Below are 13,508 nucleotides of genomic sequence, written 5' to 3' on the forward strand. Positions count from 1 at the left end.
TGTTGGAAATGATTGAAAAGATCTTGAGAAAAATTGTTGGAATGATCATATGGAACTAGTAAAGAATGTTCTCAATCATTGTTTTGTCATTGATGTCAAAATTGCTACTTACAGGAATGACAATTGCTTTAGTGATCCAAATACTATCAAGTGGTTGATTGAGAAGGGGGAGGCAATCAATAAGATGAAACTAGAACACCTAGAGAAAGGTTGAAGTTATGATGTTGGAATGAAGTAGAAGGATCAACTAAGCCATTGATAAAAAGTGTATTGATGATATACTCTAAGACATAGAGAATAGGCACACTGAAACATATCAAAGACGTAAGGTTTTAGCTAAGACATCTGTAAAGCCTAACTAAAGTTCATTAGAGAGAGGGAACCGAGCAAGCTAGTAGGTGCCGAACAGATTCCTAGTTGAAGCCAAGCAAGTTCAACTTTAGATGTCGAGTGAACTTCAGATGCCGAGTGAACTTCAAATGCCGAGTAAAATCAAGTGCCAAGCAGATACAAGTGCGGAGCAGAAACAGATGTCGAGCATCAAAAAACCAATAGTGCCGAGTAACATAAAGATGTCGAGCATCAGTAAATCAATAATGCCGAGTTGCTGCATTATTTTGAAAATCGAAGATTTGCCAGATCTAAGCCGACAAGGTTGTTATCTAGAAATATGTGAATTAAATGGAAGATAAGAATGATGAGCTGGTGGCACAAAACACCATGTAGAACATTTTTGGAGATTACAACTGAAGTCTAGACAAAGTTTCTAGATAAGAGCAAGATATAGGGTAGATACATTGTGTCCTACCTAATCCACTTGAAACCCTAAAGTTGGAAAGGGAGAATCGAGTGACAAAGGAAAATCAGATTTCTATTTAAGGAATCATAAGGTCATGAAGCAAGCAGGAGAAGGTGGTCGAGCATAAAAGAATGAAGTGCTGAAGAAAGTGCTAAGGAGAAGAAAGCATAGAAACTCGATTTGGATAGATGACCACAAGGATGATTGCATTGGTATAATGAGTAAGAAGACTCAAGGAGACGAAGCTTGAGATGACAAGCTATAAGAACTGAAGTGATTAAAAGCCAAGAAAAAGGACTGAACTGAAGAGTGATCTGAAATCTGCAAAGTATGTTGTAAGTTGTATCAGATCAACAATCCATTATTGTTACTCTCTAGCAATTGTAATAGATAGTTTAAATCCTATAGACTTAGGTTAGTTTAATAGCCATGTTGTAAATCCTTTAACAAGGTGACATTCCAAGTGAATGTTCTAAAGTCCTTTGATCAGGCCCATTCCTAATAGTTTGGTGAAATCCTCTAACAAGGTCACATTTAACAGCGTGTTGTAAGCCTTTAACAGGGTAGGCTTTTAACAGGGCATCACTTTAGAAGAGTGAAAATCAAGTAGCATCTTACTGGTGGTTTTTCCCAAATTGGGTTTCCATGTAAATCATTGTGTCATGTGTTAATCTTGCATGTTTTATTGATGCATGTTGATTTCTTGTAACTTGCTAAGATGGTTGATTTAAGTTTGGATGGATGAAAAGTGTATGGATTCATTATAAGTTGTAAAAAAAGTATTATTAGGGCATTTGGACCTTGAATAACTGATTCAACCCCCAACCAACCCCCCCCCACCCCCCCTCAGTTATTCTAAATAATTATAACAATTGGTATCAAAGCCAAATTGTTGATTTAGTTTAAAGGGACTATAAGCAGGAAAGATAAAATGCCTAAGAGAGAAGTCCCCAAGCTCAACAAAGACAACTTAGTTGCATGGAAAAGTTTGATGAAGCTACATCTTGGATCCATAGGAGATTATGCCAAAAATTCAATTGTTACTAAACATGTTGATCCAACTGGTACTCTTACCGCAAAAGATATGAAAAATAAATAGGAACACAATCAGACAATGCTGGAAATTGCTTCTGCACTCAACTATGCTGAATTTGATGATATCAAAGGATGTGACACTGCATTCAAAATGTGGAAAACCCTATCAGACATCTATGGAGGAGATCAGAATGTCCAAAGAGCAAAAAGAGAAAGCCTCAGAGGAAAGTTTGATGATATGAAAATGGAGGAAAATGAAAATGTTGCTCAGTATGGTGCAAGAATAAAGGAAGTGGTAAGTGAAATAAGATGTTTGAGTGGTCAATTGGATTAAGATAGTGTTAATAGTAAGTTTTTAAGAACCTTGCTTCCTATCTATGCTATTATAGTATCTGCAATACAAGAACTAAGATGTGTACCAGGAAATAATCTAAGTTTTGAAGGTATAGTGGGTAGACTCACTGCATTTGAGTTATCTAACTTTGACAACTACAGACTTGAGAATGTTGAATCTACTTTCAAGGCCAAGCTATCACTAAAAGATGCTGAACAAGTAAAATCAAAAAAGGGAAGAAAGATGAAATATCTATCCAGTGACAGTACTACTGATGAGGAAGATGTGGAACAATTGGAAGCTTTTCTAGCTAGAAGATTTCACAAAGGCAAAGGACAATTCAAAGGTAAGATTCCTATCATTTGTTTGAATTGTAATGAAGTAGGACATATTGCTACAAGGTGTACACAAAAAAAGGATTACAAGGATGGCAACAAATACAAATATGGAAGAGAAGATAATAAGAGAGATTACAAAGACAAAGGCAAGAAGTGTTATATTCTTGAAGAAAATTTTGATGATAATGATGATAAAGTTGTTTATGTAGCCATGAAGGACCAATCTGATGAAGAAGAGCCTACATCACTGATAACATGTATGAACAAAAATGACAGATGGATCATAGATAGTGGATGCTCACATCACATGGCAGGAGACAAAAGTAAGTTTGTTAACTTTACTCAGTGTGATGGAAATAGTGTTAGATTTGGTAATGATGCTCCATGTCAAATAAAAGGAAAAGGTTCCATTAAGCTTACAGAACAAATTTCATGAGATAATGCATACTATGTTGAAGGATTAAACTACAATTTGCTAAGTGTCTCACAGTTAGGCAATATAGGATGCAAAGTAGAATTTGGAAACAAAATTGCAAAAATCTATGATACTGATGGTAAACTAATAGGAAAAGGAGATCAAACAAGGAGTAATTTTTTTTAGCTTGATATGGATAATGTCTCTTGTTTTGTTGCAATATGTGATGATGAATGGTTATGGCACAAAAGGCTATGTCATGTCAACTTTGAAAATTTGGTCAATATTAGTAAAATGAAGAAAGTCAAAGGTTTACCAAAATTGAAGAAGCCTGATAATACCATGTGCAAACAATGTCTGCTAGGAAAGATGTCAGTCAAGTTTCAAAAGCAAAAACTATACATCCAAAGAAGTACAAGTGAGTTAGTTCATACTGACTTATGTGGTCCAATGGAAGTACAAAGCTATAGAGGAGATAAGTACACAATGTTGTTTGTTGATGACTATTCCAGGATGATGACTATTATGTTCTTAAGATAAAAATCTGATGCCTTTCAAATGTTTAAGTGGTATGTGGCTAGAGTTGAAAATGAAACAGGAAAGAGCTTGAAATGCCTGAGATCAGACAGAGGTGGTGAATTCATATCAAAAGAATTCGAGATATTTTGTAATGACAAAGGAATCAAAAGACAAATGTCAGCTCCTAGAACTCCCCCACAGAATGGAATTTCTGAAAGGAGAAATAGATCTGTGATTGACTGTGACAGAACATTAATGATGGAAAAGACTGTTACTCTAAAGTATTGGAGAGAAGCTGTAAGTGTAGCTGTTCATACACTAAACCAAGTACAAGTCAAGAAAGGTACAAATACAACACCTTTTGAATTATGGTATGGTCACTCACCCAATGTAAAACATTTCAAAGTGTTTGGTTGCAAGTTCTTTATCCTTAAAGATGCTAGAAATGGAAAATTTGATGCAAAAAGTGATGAAGGCATATTCCTTGGTTACTCCACTAGAAGTAAAGCATATAAGTGTTTGAATACTAACACTAAAAAAATTGTGGAAAGTGCAAATGTAAACTTTGATGAGCATACAGAAGTCCAAGATGAAGAACCAAAGAGAATGAATGAATACATAACCTTTGTGTATCCTCATGAAGGAATGACTGTTGATGAGGATGGTGTCAATCAAATTGAAATTCAACAACAAATTTCAGTTTCAGCCGAGTCACAACCAGTGAATGTCGAGTTGCATTCAGAAGCTGAGTTGCAGAATGAAGGAAATGCATAATTTGATTCTGAAGTTAGTACACATGAAATGGATGAAGAACAACCTGACAAATCAGTACATAGTGACCCTGAATCAAAAAGATCAAACATGGAAATAAGGACAGAACCAAGATTATCCAAATATGTAAAAAGACATCACCCTACTGAACAGATAATTGGTGACAAAGATGCAAGACCAATGACAAGGAATAGAATGAGACATGAATCATGTCTGATTAGCAAATCTGAACCTAAAATAGTATATGGTGCATTACAAGATGATGACTGGTATAAAGCTATGGAAGAAGAGATTGATCAAATAAAGAAGAACAAAACTTGTTTTGTTCCTAGACCAGTTGACAAAAATGTGATTGGCACCAAGTGGGTATTTAGGAACAAGCTAGATGAGAATGGTGAGATTACTAAAAACAAAGCAAGACTAGTATGCAAGGGTTATGCTCACGAAGAAGGACTAGACTATGGGGAAACATTCGCCCCTGTTACTAGAATGGGAGGAGTAAGAACTTTACTTGCATATGATGCATATAAAGATTTCAAAGTTTATCAGATGGATGTAAAGTCTGCTTTTCTAAATGGTATACTAGAAGAAGAAGTCTACATTGAACAACTAGAGGGATTTGTTGATGAGAACAATAGGGATATGGTTTGTAAATTACATAAAGCACTCTATGGTCTGAAACAAGCACCCAGAGCATGGTATGAGAGACTTCACAAGTATCTAGTGCAAATAGGATTTGAAAGAACAAATGATAACAACAACATGTACATCAAAGCAGAAGAAGGTAAGGATATTATTGTATCTGAAATCTTTGTGGATGACATAGTGTTTGGAGGAAAGGAAGTGCTTTGCAAAGGCTTTGCTGACAAAATGAAACATGAGTTTGAAATGTCTATGTTTGGAGAGATCAAATTTTTTGTCGGCTTGCAAGTACATCAAATAAAACATGGTATATTTGTGACACAATCAAAGTATATTAAAAAAATACTCAAAACATTTGGATTGGAGGAGTCCAAGCTAGTTAGCACACCAATGGCGACAGAAAATAAGCTATCCAAAAATGATGAATCAACTGAAGTCAATCAAACAATGTACAGATCCATGATTGAAAAACTACAATATGTTGTACATAGCAGACTAGACATAGCATTAGCAGTTGGAATAGTGGCTAGATTCTCTGCTAATCCCAAAGAAAATCATCTCATAGCAGTAAAAAGAATAATGAGATATCTTAAAGGAACTAATAACTTTGGTTTGTACTACAAAAATAATGGAAAGTTTGAACTCAATGCATATACAGATGCAGATTGGGGAGGCAACATTGATGACAGAAAAAGCACAAGTGGAGGTGCATTATTTTTAGGTAAAAGGCTAATTACTTAGACTAGCAAGAAACAAACATGCACATCCCAGTCCACTACAGAATCAGAGTATGTGGTAGCAACAATCAATTGTACAAACATTGTGTGGCTCACACATCTATTGAGAGGAATGAAAGAAGAGATAACAAAACCTGTGATATTGTATTGTGATAATACAAGTGCTATAAACATATCCAAAAATTTAGTAATGCATGCAAAAACCAAGCACATTGCAATCAAGTATCATTATGTCAGAGAATTGGTAGAAGACAAACAAGTGAAGTTGGAATACATTCACACAAAGGAATAAACTTCATATATCTTCACTAAACCATTGCCCAAGGATACTTATGAATATCTTAGAGGCAGGTTGGGGGTAATACCCCTAACTCAAGCAGTTTAAAGCAACAAGGATGCTGCCCTGCATCAACAGGAACAAATCATTGAAATATTAGAAGAATGATGCAGAGGATGACAGCAGGAGCAGAAACTCCAAATCAGTCACAAGCATGGTGATAGAGGGAGAAGACATCAAGAAGCCAAAGCTTATATTTTGCATGATAAAGATGCTACATCTTTGGCATTTATGTCAAAGAGGGAGAAATATGTAGAAACCTGATCATACAAAGCAAGAGGGAGATATATATGAAAGAGGAAGATATATGAGATCAATAGTAAAGATGCAGCAGCAAACAACATATACAATCTTGGTGGTAACTAAGTTGATCAATTGATTAGTTTGGTTTTGCCATCAATGCCAAAGAGGGAGATTTTTGGAAATGATTGAAAAGATCATGAGGAAAACTTTTGGAATGATCATATGGAACTGGTAAAGAATGTTCTCAATCATTGTTTTGTCATTGATGTCAAACTTGCTATTTGTAGGAATGACAATTGCTTTAATGATCCAAATACTATCAAGTGGTTGATTAACAAGGAGGAGGCAATCAATAAGATGAAACTAGAACACCTAGCGAAAGGTTGAAGTTATTATGTTGGAATGAATTAGAAGGATCGGCTAAGCCATTGATGAAAATGTGTATTGATGACATACTCTAAGACATAGAGAATGAGCACACTGAAACATATCAAAGATGTAAGGTTTTAGCTAAGACATATGTAAAGCCTAACTAAAGTTCATTAGAGAGAGGGAGCCAAGCAAGCTAGTAGGTGCTGAACAGATTCCTAGTTGAAGCCGAGCAAGTTCAACTTCAGATGCCAAGTGAACTTCAAATGCTGAGTAAAATCAAGTGCCAAGCAAAAACAGATGCTGAGCATCAGAAAACCAATAGTGCTGAGTAACACAGAGATACTGAGCGTCAGTAAATCAATAATGTTGAGTTGCTACATTATTTTGAAAATCAAAGATTCGCCAGATCTAAGCCAACAAGGTTGTTATCTAGAAATCTGTGAATTAAATGGAAGATAAGAATGATGATCTGGTGGCACAGAACACCATGTAGAACATTTTTGGAGATTACAACTGAGTCTAGATGAAGTTTCTAGATAAGAGCAAGATATAGGGTAGATACATTGTATCCTACCTAATCCATTTGAAACCCTAAAGTTGGAAAGGGAGAATCGAGAGGCAAAGGAAAATCAGATTTCTACTTAAGGAATCATAAGGTCACAAAGCAAGGAGGAGAAGGTGGTCGAGCATAAAAGCATGAAGTGCTGGAGAAAGTGCTAAGGAGAAGAAAGCATAAAAACTCTATTTGGATAGACGACCACAAGGATGATTGGATTGGTATGATCAGTAAGAAGAATCAAGGAGACAAAGCTTGAGATGACAAGCTGTAAGAACTGATGTGATTAAAAGCCAAGCAAAAGGACTGAATTGAAGAGTGATTTGAAATCTGCAAAGTATGTTGTAAGTTGTATCAGATCAACAATCCATTATTGTTACTCTTTAGCAATTGTAACAGATAGTTTAAATCCTATGGACTTAGGTTGGTTTAATAGCCATGTTGTAAATCCTTTAACAGGGTGACATTCCAAGTGAATGTTCTAAAGTCCTTTGATCAGGCCCATTCCTAACAGTTTGGTGAAATCCTCTAACAAGGTCACATTTAATAGTGTGTTGTAAACCTTTAATAGGGCAGGCTTTTAACAGGGCATCACTTTAGAGGAGTGAAAATCAAGTAGCATGTTATTGGTGGTTTTCCCAAATTGAGTTTCCACGTAAATCATTGTGTCATGTGTTAATCTTGCATGTTTTATTGCTGCATGTTGATTTTCTGTAACTTGCTAAGATGTTTGATTTAAGTTTGGATGGATGAAAAGTGTATGGATTCATTATAAGTTGTAAAAAAAGTATTATTAGGGAATTTGGACCTTGAATAACTGATTCACACCCCCCCTCCCCCCGCCTCCTCTCAGTTATTCTAAAGAATTCTAACACATTTAAGCTATTGTCTTCTTCATTTTTCTTTCCCCATGTATGTTTCATCTAGGTTCTCACTTATTTAGTATTGACCTTTAATTTTTCATTATTCTCTTCAACATTTGGTATTGATGCTCAATTCATAAAGTCTCTTCTTAGATGAATGACCTTTTGATAGTTGAAACATACTGGTCCAAAATTTCTCCAATTTCTTCATCTTCCTCTAATATGTATTCTTGCACAATTTGATGGAATATGTCTATACTTTTGAGATAACAGACAATTGACCAAAATATTTTAGTCCCAAGTTATAGTATTTCCTTGCCTAGTTATTTTGGTTTCCCCTTTAGGTGTCCAACAATTTTTTTCTTTGGATATGCAATCTTTTTTCCTATGGCCATACTTTTGAAATGTGTAACATAACCTTCAAATTTGGATGTATCTTATGTTTTACTGGTCTTTGATCTATAATTAAAAAAATCACCATTTAATTTAGGCTTAGGATTTGACTTACTAATTTTTCTCTTGAAAATGTTTTTTGTGTGGCCTAGTTTTCCAAAGTGATAACATGCAGGCTTCTTTATCTTAGTATTCCTTTGTTCTCCATAATTTGGTGACCCTCCTTTCTTAGTAGATGATGTGAACTTGGTATTACCAAGTCTAGTAGTTTCATGGGGTCCTCTTTGTGCTCTCAACTATTTAGCAAGTTATTTCATACCCTCTCATTATCGGTTCATTCTTTCCATGATTTCTTTCTTAACTCTTAGCTTTAAATTGATTGTTCTCATATCTCATATTTTCAATGTCTTCCTCCTTTATAAAAATCTCATGATTGGCACTTAGTAACATATTGAACATGTCAAATTTATTGTGAGTCAACCTTTGTACCTCATTGATTCTCTCATCAAGACTAGTAGCCATCTTCCTTTTATCTTCTTTAGCCATTAGCTTTTCTTCCTTATCCTTTTTTCTATTTTATTTTTTCATTTCACGTAGCATTTATGACTTTATTTCATGTTCTCTTTTTTATGCTTTTAATTTTTCATTCAAGATGTTGTCTTCTCCAATAGATTTGTTATAGGTGCATCAGTTTCACTGGATTTGCCTTCATCACATAGGTCTTCAATGCTTTCTTATCCTTAAGGATTTCTTTAGTTCCTCTTTTTTAGCCTTGACTTCCTCAAATTCAAGCTGCAAATCAATCTTTTGATTCTCAATTATAACCTTTCCCAACTTGTATGCTTCCTTCTCCAAGATCTTTTCTCTAAAGTGGTTAGAATTCTTGTTAGAGAACTTAGCTCTAATACCAATTTTGGGAAATCTAATGGGGAAAGTAAGATGTTGAGAATGCGGGTGAATTAGGATCTATAAAAATTTTGTCACTCCAAACATAAACCATGTCCACTCTTAATTTACCAAACACATCTCTATCTTAACTTTTAAATTTAACATGCAACATCATATCTCAACATGCACTATCACATATAGCATCTAATAACATGATTAAAACATGTAAGTGCCAAATTAACACATAACACAAATATTTGGTAATGCAGAAACACTTCAAGGTGATGAAAAACCTACAGTGGGGATGAAACCTAAAAAATCTTCACTACTAAAGCAATAAAGTGTGGCTATAAGGGCTACAAATTTTGATCACTTTTGAGGGATTTTACCTATTAATATATTACAAAACTTATGCAAGCTACCTTAATTAAAGGATTTTAACTACAAAATTAAGTGAGCACTTTGTTAGAATATTTAAATATGTCTGTTAGGATCAGTCTGTTAATATATTTAACTTAAAACATCTACTAAAATGTATCAGTACCTTGATCCTTTTGTATACATTCTAAATGTTGATGGAATATCACCTCTATACAATCTAATATCACATCTTTGTGATAGATATATTTTATTTCCTCTCTACACTTCCCAATCGCCTTACTACGTCTTAATACTTAATTGCATTGAATTCACCTTCAGCTTTACATCAAAACTTCTATCTCACAACCTCAAGAATCAAGCCAAAAACCACCCTAAATTAGTTATTTGATGAAGCTTCTATTTCTTGATCAATGATCTAGATTTTTCCTTTTTGCAACTTAGTCCTTCTATTTTTTTGATTGGTTGATCTCCATCCATAGGGATTGATGATCCTTAATTACAAGTGTAACTATCTCCTTGATTAACTTCTTGATCTTTATAACTTGCTTCCATCTCAAAAAAGTGGTTTACATCAATATTTGTGCCATTCCAAACATTTATACAACATTTTGTTATGCTACAACAATAGCTTCTTGATTCTTAGTGCATACTAGTTCTTCTTGTCATCCCTCGACTCATGTTATTCTTGGCTTCTACTATTATGCTTGGCCTTTGTATCACTCAGCCCATGTGTTGCCTCCTATAAATCTTATCAACCACTAGAATAATCATTGACACTTATTTTTTATCTTGGCACTATCCATTGTTCAACAATAACTAAATATTCATAGTTCCTTTACATAGCTCACCCTATGTAGAGTGGCTCGGTTGCATTGATGACTGACCAACTCTTCCTTGTAAATAACAAAGTGTTTTGTACTAACTGACAATACTATATTTCTTTTAGGGTCAAAATTTTTGTACTCTTTAGTTTTGATGCTTCATTTATTGTCTAATATTTCTTCCTACTTCAATACATTTCCTTGCAAGGTTAGGTGCTTTTTGTGATTGTTATATCTAAAAGTTGCACCTATGATTGGATTCTAACTCAGTCAACTTTGAGCAACATGAAAACACTCCTAGGTAGTGGGAAACACCTAGGTTAGGAGTGAATCTTTGGATTATAGGTCGGCTCCTCTTGATGTCTCGTTGATTTTACTTCTTCGAATAGGAAAATAAACTTGAGGGGAAAAGGGATAGAAGAATTGCTTGGAAAGTAAATACTAAAAAAGAAAAGGAGGAAATACACTGAATGGTAGGATGAAGATATTGTTTGTTTGACTCGATGACCACTTTCGGGGAGCTAACAAGGACTCAATATTGCAAAGGGTCATTCACATATAAATATTTCACAAAAGGATGAAATTTAGACAAGATGTTAAAGGGAATGCTAACATTCACAATGTCACAACTTGAATAGAAACAAAGTATCTCAACTTGTAACCTATGTAAATAATCAAATCCCACTTCTAGTTAAAGTTGAGACAAAGTCCAAGGATTCAATACAAGAAAATCTCAAGAAATTCTATCAAATCAAAAATCTAAGCCACAAGCAGACACAATAAGGGTTCCAAGACTATTCTTTCATTCAGATATCAAAGGTCATTGAACAACATTCATCCATCTTGACTGTAAAAATAAAGTGATGTGCCGAGAAATGCATGAAGGACTCCTAAGAGATCTCGACAATGCAATCTTGCATAAGACTTCAAAAATGCTAGCCCTTTCTCCACATCTTGGGAATCCTTAAATAGAGAAGGATTGCAACAAGCTTCAGATGGGAGGGGTACATGTCAAAAAATCAATGGAAGAGTATAGATATTTCATAGAATTACATTCCCAATTAAGTTTTACACCTCCCATCATGGGCAACACCAGGAGAATAATCATGAAAAAGCTAGGTGCTATATGCCACAAGATTACCTTAATTACCCTTTGCTTCTTGTGGTATTCAAAGATCAAATCCACAACCACTTCGCTAGCACAACATTAATAGTTGTAATTGTATTTAAGAAAAGACATATATTTCTCGGTGATCATCCCACATAAGAGATCTGATTTGATCTCCACCATCCCCATACTTAAATGCAACAAATATTCAATAAAACTAAGTCATTTGGATCACCAAATTGTTTCCTCGATCAATGCCAACTTGCACTGCTTCATTTCTATATTGTTACTGCACCACCTTGGGGTAAAAAAGAAAATTGACTACCAAGGTGTTATAACATGATATGATGGGTGCACCACCTTTGGTTGATTTCACAATCGACATGAGAATCCTAGCTTCATGATCTTATGATCATTAGATTTCTCCTTTGTTGGCACAACATCAACAACTTGATATTAGACCATCATGATCTTGCAACAAACTATGTATCATAAGATCATGACCCACGTGAATGGTCTCTAAGATTTCTCGACACATTTTCTATCATGGCATCAAGCTTGGAAATAACATGTGCACCCTCTTTCACTTATGCTTTTGGGCCCACGTTCTCTTGTAACTTATGATCTTATGACCATTCTTGTTCTGTCATTGGGCATCTTCTATTTTGGCTTTGCAATCATGCAACAAACTACGTATCATAACATCAGAACATGAAATCCTTATCGATCAATACTCCTCTAAAAGATGAGACTCACAATGCTATGACAAAAAGAACTCATACAGCTAGGCCCACCTAGACACACATCATCTCATCTCCACCATTGGGAACAAAGTGATCACCCTAGATGTGCTAGAGATCTACTATGACAAAATATGTCATTGAATCTTCTCTATGCCCCTCGAAACTTCTGCCCAATGGGAATGCATCTATATGTTGATCTATTCTGACATCACTTTTGTCATATTACGGCCCACCATCTGAAGTTGACTGTGTATATCCACATGGCAAGCACTTGCTATGTCACTTTAGATAAAGATCTTGCAGTTTTCTATGATGACATAGTGAAGACCATCGATCCTAGGAAGATGAATGGCTAAGAAGATGTAAAATGCACTTAGCTAGAACTGAGGAAAGAGGATACACCATGCTGCATGCCCATTTTCCACCTTGTTCCTATAGATAAAGAGCGTGTAGTGTTTGTTGGTGACAAAGTGACAACCTTTGATCTACTAAATATCAAAGACCCTCATGATTTTCTTAATTTTGTGACAAAATGGGAACTGTAGAATATGAAGACTATAATGAAATTTGTGTAACCATAATATATGCAAATTCGAAAGAGTAAAACCTAGGGATATAATGATAAATCATGGTCAACATTTTACATATCCCCTAATTGCATGGGTATTAATGAGTTAGAAAGTTATTTCATTCTCACCACCCTAAGAAATATGACTGGTCAACCTACCCATTTTGTACATGATGATAAAAATGGGTAACAGTGATTATACCATGGATTACTTTCTAGGGGTTTTCCTTCATGGAATTTTCTTTCTCCTCTTGTGTTAATTTCTCCTTTTGGGTCCTTCTATAACTATTCATTGGTTTATTTGAGATTTCTTTCAATTCCTTTTATTTTGGGTGTCTATGTGACCCTAGAATTGGTGTTTTTGCTCATTGCATTTTGTCTATTATTATTGGTTATTTTGTGGGTCTTCTTTGTCCCTAATGTTTTACCATTCCATTCCTTTTTTTGGTTATGATTTTGGCTATTTTAATTTTTCTTTTCTTGAGATTTTTTTCCCTAGTTGATTTCCACCTCTTTGTTGTTTCTTTTTATGAGGTTATTTTATTTTTTGCTTCTTATTATGCGTAGTCATTTGTACTATGTATTTTGGTGACTCTTTTCTCATATTTACCTAGTGTTTCTATTGCTTTTCAAGGGCACTGTGTT

Source organism: Cupressus sempervirens, chromosome 9, assembly GCF_028749045.1.
Source record: "Cupressus sempervirens isolate cs-2001-9-10 chromosome 9, ASM2874904v1, whole genome shotgun sequence".
Taxonomy (NCBI): Eukaryota; Viridiplantae; Streptophyta; class Pinopsida; order Cupressales; family Cupressaceae; genus Cupressus; species Cupressus sempervirens.